General features: G+C 38.1%; 1 non-coding gene across 1 annotated transcript; it reads right to left on the reverse strand.

Moving 5' to 3' along the window:
* Nucleotides 1–1,379: 1,379 nt before the first annotated feature.
* Nucleotides 1,380–1,451, reverse strand: TRNAC-ACA (transfer RNA cysteine (anticodon ACA)). Its single transcript has one exon. It is a non-coding gene; the product is annotated as a tRNA-Cys (tRNA).
* Nucleotides 1,452–7,842: the final 6,391 nt, after the last annotated feature.

A 7,842-nucleotide genomic window follows, 5' to 3' on the forward strand; every position in this document is an offset into this window, starting at 1 on the left:
CTATTTTTCTTATCAATGCTTTTGTTACACCTAAGCTTTCCAACAGGCTTCCTACTGCAGTTTTGTCCTTTGAATCCCAGTGATCACAAGTTACATCCAGTGACTGATTCCATTAGAGTTCCACTGCCTGCTCCACTGGATGCTTGCAATATTCCTCAGCATTTGGCAGCACATGCTTATGCTTTAATTCTCAGCTTAAATGTCTGTGACTGTAAATAAGTCTTTCTGCCAAACCTCCTGCCCCAAACTATTAAAATTTACCTACATACCTCAGTTCAGTTCAGTTCAATTCCTTAGTCATGTCCGACTCTTTGTGACCCCATGAATTGCAGCATGCCAGGCCTCCCTGTCATCACCAACGCCCAGAGGTCACTCAAACTCATGTCCATCGAGTCAGTGATGCCATCCAGCCATCTCATCTTCTGTCATCCCCTTCTCCTCCTGCGCCCAATCCCTCCCAGCATCAGTCTTTTCCAATGAGTCAATTCTTCGCATGAGGTGGCCAAAGTACTAGAGTTTCAGCTTTAGCATCATTCCTTCCAAAGAACATTCAAGACTGATCTCCTTTAGGATGAACTGGTTGGATCTCCTTGCAGTCCAAAGGACTCTCAAGATTCTCCAACACCACAGTTCAAAAGCATCAATTCTTCGGAGCTCAGCTTTCTTCACAGTCCAACTCTCACATCCATACATGACTATTAGAAAAACCATAGCCTTGACTAGATGGACCTTTGTTGGCAAAGTAATGTCTCTGCTTTTGAATATGCTATCTAGGTTGGTCATAACTTTCCTTCCAAGGAGTAAGCGTCTTTTAATTTCATGGCTGCAGTCACCATCTGCAGTGATTTTGGAGCCCCCCAAAATAAAGTCTGACACTTTTTCCACTGTTTCCCCATCTATTTCCCATGAAGTGATGGGACCAGATGCCATGATCATGATTTTCTGAATCTTGAGCTTTAAGCCAACTTTTTCACTCTCCTCTTTCACTTTCATCAAGAGGCTTTTTAGTTCCTCTTCACTTTCTGCCGTAAGGGTGGTGTCATCTGCATATCTGAGGTTATTGGTATTTCTCCCAGCAATCTTGATTCCAGCTTGTGCTTCTTTCAGCCCAGTGTTTCTCATGATGTACTCTGCATAGAAGTTAAATAAGCAGGGTGACAATATACAGCCTTGACCTACATATCTACAATTACCTACATATCTCCACCCAACTCTGAACAAAGAAAAAAAAAAAGTGAAAGTGAAAGTGAAAGTGAAATCATTCAATTGCATCTGATTCTTTGTGACCCCATGGACTGTAGCCTACTATGCTCCTCCGTCCATGGGATTTTCCAGGTGACAGTACTTGAGTGGGTTGCCATTTCCTTCTCCAGAGGATCTTCCCAAGTCAGGGATTGAACCTGGGTCTCCTGCATTGTAGGCAGGCGCTTTACCGTCTGAGCCACCAGGGAAGTCCAACTCTGAACAAATCCTATCATAAAAATTAAAACATGCTGTTTATAAAAACATGTGAATACACATATGCATGTACAATCTGTATTCCTTTATTGAATTCTAAGTTCATTGGAAGCATGACATGTATTATTGGTATTAATACAATCACCTGCACTGTTTATTTTTTGTTGGGGCTCATTTGGTGAGAGTTGCAAAAAAATAACAGAAGAGAATGATGATGGTGATGATATGCCAGAAGCATTGTTTAACAAACAAAAAGCTTCAACAACCAAACAGGTTTTAATTTGTATGTGGATTTTTAAGACAGTGGAAGAAGCAAACAGGATTAATCAGAAGACATTAGGCAGAAAAGGAGTGGTGGGTGTGAAAGGCACAGGCATGTGTAAATGAGAATCAGTGAGTAAAGTAGTTCATCATGTTAAGTCATAATTTTCACCAAGAGAAATGGAGTAGGCCAGGATTTGAAGAGGGTATATGTTTATTTTGTACTTAATATGTACCAGATGTATTACATTTTTAATTTACATTTAATAAAACTCCTATCAGATGAGTAGATTTTCCCAGTCTAAGTCTATTGTGTGACAATAAGTAATAATACAGGAATTACTTAAGCAAAGCTTGTCTTGGCTCTCACTTGTATTATAATGGGGCTTGCTGCTTTCCAGTTGGCTCAGTGGTAAAGAATCCACCTGCCAATTCAGGAGAAACAGGTTCAATCCTTGGGTCAGGAAGATCTCCTGGAGTAGGAAATGCTAACCCACTCCAGTATTCTTCATTAGAAAATCTCATGGCAGGCTACAGTCCATGGGTCGCAGAGTCAGACACGATGAGCAACACAGTATGAACAAGACTGAATAGTCATATAATATCTTAAAGCAGAAAATTTGGAAACATTTTAAGTATCACTTTTTCACATTTCTAAATTAAAAAGGCTCAGAATATTGTAGGGAAATTACATACATTAAGATGAGTGACTTTCCCAGAATCAGTTATTTTATAAGGAGGAAAAACTCAAGTGTGTCTCATAAAAGATGTGAAGTGTGAGAAGGACTGGATCTGCTATTTATGAAGACAGAAGAAAAGGGCCATGAACCAATAGATGCAGGCACCACTGAAAGCTAGGAGAGGCCCTCAGCTGGCCTCCAGCAAGGACACAGATTTCATTTTTATGACTGCAAGGCACTGAACTCTGCCCACAGCCCAAGTGAGCAAGGGAACAGATTCTCCACTAGGGCCTTTAAAAAGGAATACAGCCTGCTAACACCTTGATTTTAGCCCAATGAGAACTGTACAGGACTTAAGACCTATAGAACTGTAAGATAACAAATTTATGTTGTTTAAAGCTGCTAAAATTGTGGCAGTTTATTATAGTAGCTATAGAAATCTAATATGACACTCATAATACAATTGTTTTTTAAAGCAAAAAAAAGAAAAGAAAAAATCAAGCATGTCTCATTCCAGATTCTGTATGACCTCCCCTACATTGTCCTGCCTCCCCATGACTAAGGGGGCTAAATTTACTCACCTGTCACAGACAAAGGGGTTCAGCGATGGATGAACTTCTGTTGAGCTAACCAAGTGTGTAACCAGGTGTGTGTGTCTGGTTCACTTAATGGCTGGATGGTAGGGGATTTGCATTGGTGTGGAGCTATGGGTAAATCTCCTCCCCGTGAATAAGTGATGGGAATGAAGGAGGGCTTAAAATCATGGATGGAGTGCAGGATCATCCTAAAGGTCTCCGCAGAGCTCCCTCTAGCTTCCTGGATGGCTGCATACTGTAAACTGATTCCTTACATTCGGTGAGTGGAGAACTAGGATTAAGCACAGGAGAGTGCTTAATCCTCACAGGAGAGACTGTGAGACTCTCTCCTCTCTGTTCCATGGGAATATTTTGTCACCAAAGGGATGGAGGAATATTGCACTGAGGTGGTGCAAATTTCAAGATACTTTATGAAGTGGAGAGGAGAACATCATGCTTGACATGAAAACCTGAGTGGTCCAGGTCCTTCTGAGGGTGGTTATATACCATGAAGCCTTTTAGATGATTTCTCTTGGGTTAGCTTCTTCATCTCTAAATCTAAAGTGAGAGTAATTCCTACTTTACCTATTTCTCCAGACAGCTGTGAAGATTAAATGAGAAGTTATGCGTAAGTGTCCTGACAACTACAAAAGTCTCTCTAATATTAGGTATTATTATGTAGAATAGCTGAATAAAAGGAAGAATAAATTTCCACTAAAGACAAAGCCAATGGCACAGCATGAAAAACCTGCAGCCGTAAAAGATTATTATCAGAAAAGAAGATACCAAATGTGTTCTCTAGATTAGATGTAGATTGCATTTTAAACACCACTTAATCCTCCTCTATTTTAAATAACTGTATCATTTAAAAAATATTAATTCTTTGAAGAAAATGTGAAAGATACAAAAAGTTTACATAAAAACCCTATATCTAAATGCTGAGGATACCCACGATTTACATGAGTATTTTCTTATATACACATACTAAATATTCAGCTCTTCTATGGTGTTTTAAACATATATTTACCTGCTTTCAAAATCCTGTGCAATCATTCATTTGGTACATAAAATTCATACAATGCAGACTTTCCTTCTTTTCTTGTAAAATTTTTCTTGGTTTGGGACCAGTCCTCTCTGCCCTTAGCCTGCAGAAATATCAGATGATTCTACCTGACTTAGCCCACAGGTTTCCATACCACCTGTCCTCTCTTCAAGGCTTCTAGTTACTGATTGATGAAGAAATGCATTCCTATAAGTACCCATCTCCTGCTTAGATTATCTGTTGATGTAAATAGAGGCCAGTGGAAAAATCCCTCCACCACACACACACACACACACACACACACACACACACCTTGTTCATCCTAGAAAGGAAGCACTGCAGGTCTCCACCTGGCCTCCCTCCTTCCCACCTCACTCTGGGCCCTCCAACCTCCATTCCCTGTTAAAATTAATGACTGACTTTCTAGGGATCTAGACTAAGACCAGCCCTTTGCTTTTCTCTCCCAGGTGCCCACATGCTCTCAAATACCCCAGGTGCTTCAATTTCTTTCTGTGTCTTCCTCTATCACTGGACTTGGATTTTCCTTGGATATGGGAAGCTGAACCATGACAGGGAAGAGTGGACTTGGGACCCTGGGCATCCCAAAGTCAGGGTGGGTATGGCTGATTCTGATTTTATGAATGCTCATGGCAGAGGCCTGAGTCCTACCTGTTTCTAGGACTAGAAGTTTACTGTATGAGACACCAGCAACTCAGCTGATGATGCTTTTGCTTCCTCCTTCACTGACCCTTTGATTGGAGGAAATGCTTTCCAAATTCAATCAAAGGATATTAATAATCCATGTGTTTTTGTTGTTGCGACATTGCAGTTGTTTTCTATTTCTATCCCTTCCCAAGTGGATAAATGTTTTGAGAAGCCACCACTAACCATACACATTTTATTTTGGAGTCTAAGTCACTTTGTATGTGGGAAAAAAAAAAGAAAATACTCAGTTTGTCTGAGAGAGGAGGTTGACTGTGACACCTAAAGCTTAGTATGATATGATTTGTAAATATATAGCAGCAAAATGAATAATTTCTTATAACCACATTTGCCATGTCACAAATAATTTGGCACAATGATATATTCGTTTTCTAGAGCTTCCATACCAAAGCTCCACAGACTAGGAAGCTTAAAGAAGAGAAAATAATTTTGTTACAGTTCTAGAGGATAGAAGTCCAAGATCAAGGTATCAGCAGGGTTGGATTTCTGTGAGGCCTTTCTTCTTAGCTGGTTGATGGCCATCTTCTCCCTGTGTCTACACAGGGTCGGCCCTCTGTGAGTGTGCTCCAATCTACTGTTCTTATAAGGACATCAGTCATTTGGATTAGAGTCCATCCATATGGCCTCAATGTAATTTAGTTACCTTTTTAAAGGCCTTATCTCCAAATACAGTTACATTCTGGGGCGTTGGGGATGAAAACTTCTCCAGCATATAAATTTGGAGGGGACACACTTCAGCTTAAAACAGATCTTGAAAGCAATCCAGACTGATATTTTAAACAAATACAAAAGTATTGCATTTTGTTGAAAACATGATTATCTGTTTTAAAGAGTTATTAATTCAACTTTAAATGTAAATTCATACATAAAATTGTAACCTTATTAATTCACATAATATTTAAGCTATACATTCAAGTATTACATTCAAAATTCATATCAAGAGCATGAACATTTGTTGCCAAATCAAAATCAAAATAAATTGATACCAGAAAAAAATCTTCCAGTGGGTTTCATAAAAGTTCCTTTAAAATTTATCATTCAAAATAAATGATAAGAACTACCATTATACATTTACATTCCAGTTCCTGTGTGTTTGAAATGTAGGCAGATAAAATCCCTTTAAAGAAACATTTGTAATTATTGTACTTCAGCACTTTGTGTTCTGAATGCTCAGAAAATGCAAGGAAATTTTAAGTAAAAGAAGTTCAAAATCAAAGTTACTCCTTCCATCATTATCAGCATTCTCATGGTCCCTTGCCAACAGTATACCAGGACATTTTTAAAAGCTTTGCAAACAGTAATAAGAAATGAATGCTTCTTATCCCTGCTCAAAGAAAACCCACAGAAAATAATTTAAATATCCAAAAGTAAAATATGTATGACAATCCTGAATTCTACAGTAACTCTCTTTATTTCAAGAGTTTATTAAGAACAAATCTATTTATACTTTAGAAATAAAAGTTCAGACAAATTTTGGAATTTGAAAATAAAATATGCCTTTTAAATTCATATAAAAACTTTTTACCCTGTGATTTTTAAAATTCTAAATTCTTTAGTATTTAGAAGATATAATTTATGTATCTAATATTTTATGTTCATTAGAATTATTTCAATATTAAACTATTAAAATTGTGTGCTTTATTTCTTTAATTTTTATTATTTTAAAAACATTTAATCTTGAACACATTGATCTCATAATTGGAAGTTTGTACCTTTTGACCACCTTCACCTTCACCCCTTTCCTCTACCCAACCCCCACCTCTAGCAACCATCTATCTGTTCTCTGTTTCTTTTAGTTTGCTTATTTCAGATTCCACATATAAATGAGATCATGCAGTACAGTAAGTCCCCTACATACAAATGGGTTTCATCCTGACAGCATGTTCATAAGTACAATTAGTTCATAAGTCCAATAAAGTTAGCCTAGTTAACCAACTAACACAACTGGCTATATAGTGGTGTATCAAAATAAGTTTATAATACTTTTCAAACAAATAATATACAAAAAAATTAAGAAATCATTTTTAATCTTACAGTACCTTAAAAAGAACGGTAGTATAGTACAATGGTTGACATACAGTGCCTGGCATCAAGTAAACAGACCAGAAGAATTACTGACTGGAGGAGGGAGAGGAGGTGAAAGATGATAGAGCTGAAGGACTGTCAGCAATAGGAGAGAGAGGACAAGCTGCAGTTTCACTTATGGCTGACACTGATGGAATGCACCTTCACATCTTTGAAAATTCAAAACTTGCAGGATTGCATGTAGGAGACTTACTGTCTTTGCCTTTATCTGTCTGACTTAATTCACTTAGCATAATGTCTTCAATTCCCACTTAAATTGTTACAAATAGAGGACTACTTTCTTTTTCATGGCTGAATAATATACCTATATATATACTTTGTTGTTCAGTTGCTCAGTAGTGTTTGTCTATTAGCGACCCCATGTACTGCAGCACGCCAGGCATCTCTGTCCTTCACTCTCTCCCAGAGCTTGCTCTAACTCATGTCCATTGAGTCGGTGATGCCACCCAACTATGTCATCCTCTGTCATCCCCTTCTCCTCCTACCTTCAATCTTTCCTAGCATCAGGGTCTTTTCTAATGAGTCAGCTCTTCACATCAGGTGACCAAAGTATTGGAGTTTCAGCTTCAGCATCAGTCCTTCCAATGAATATTCAAGACTGATTTCCTTTAGGATTGACTGGTTTGATATCCTTGCAGTCCAAGGGACTCTCAAGAGTCTTCTCCAACACCACAGTTCAAAAATATCAATTCTTCAACATTAAGCTTTCTTTACGATCCGACTCTCACATCCATACATGACTAACAGGAAAACTATAGCTTTGGCTAGACAGACCTTTGTCAGCAAAGTGATGTCTCTGCTTTTTAATAAACCTATTATCATAACTTTTCTTCCAAGGAGCAAGCATCTTTTAATTTCATGGCTGCAATCACCATCTGCAGTGATTTTGGAGCCCAAGAAAATAAAGTTTCTGTTTCCATTGTTTCCCCATCTATTTTCCATGAAGTGATGGGACCAAATGCCATGATCTTCATTTTTTGAATGTTGAGTTTTAAGCCAACTTTTTCACTCTTCTCTT

Source organism: Bos mutus, chromosome 4 (assembly GCF_027580195.1).
Source record: "Bos mutus isolate GX-2022 chromosome 4, NWIPB_WYAK_1.1, whole genome shotgun sequence".
Taxonomy (NCBI): domain Eukaryota; kingdom Metazoa; phylum Chordata; class Mammalia; order Artiodactyla; family Bovidae; genus Bos; species Bos mutus.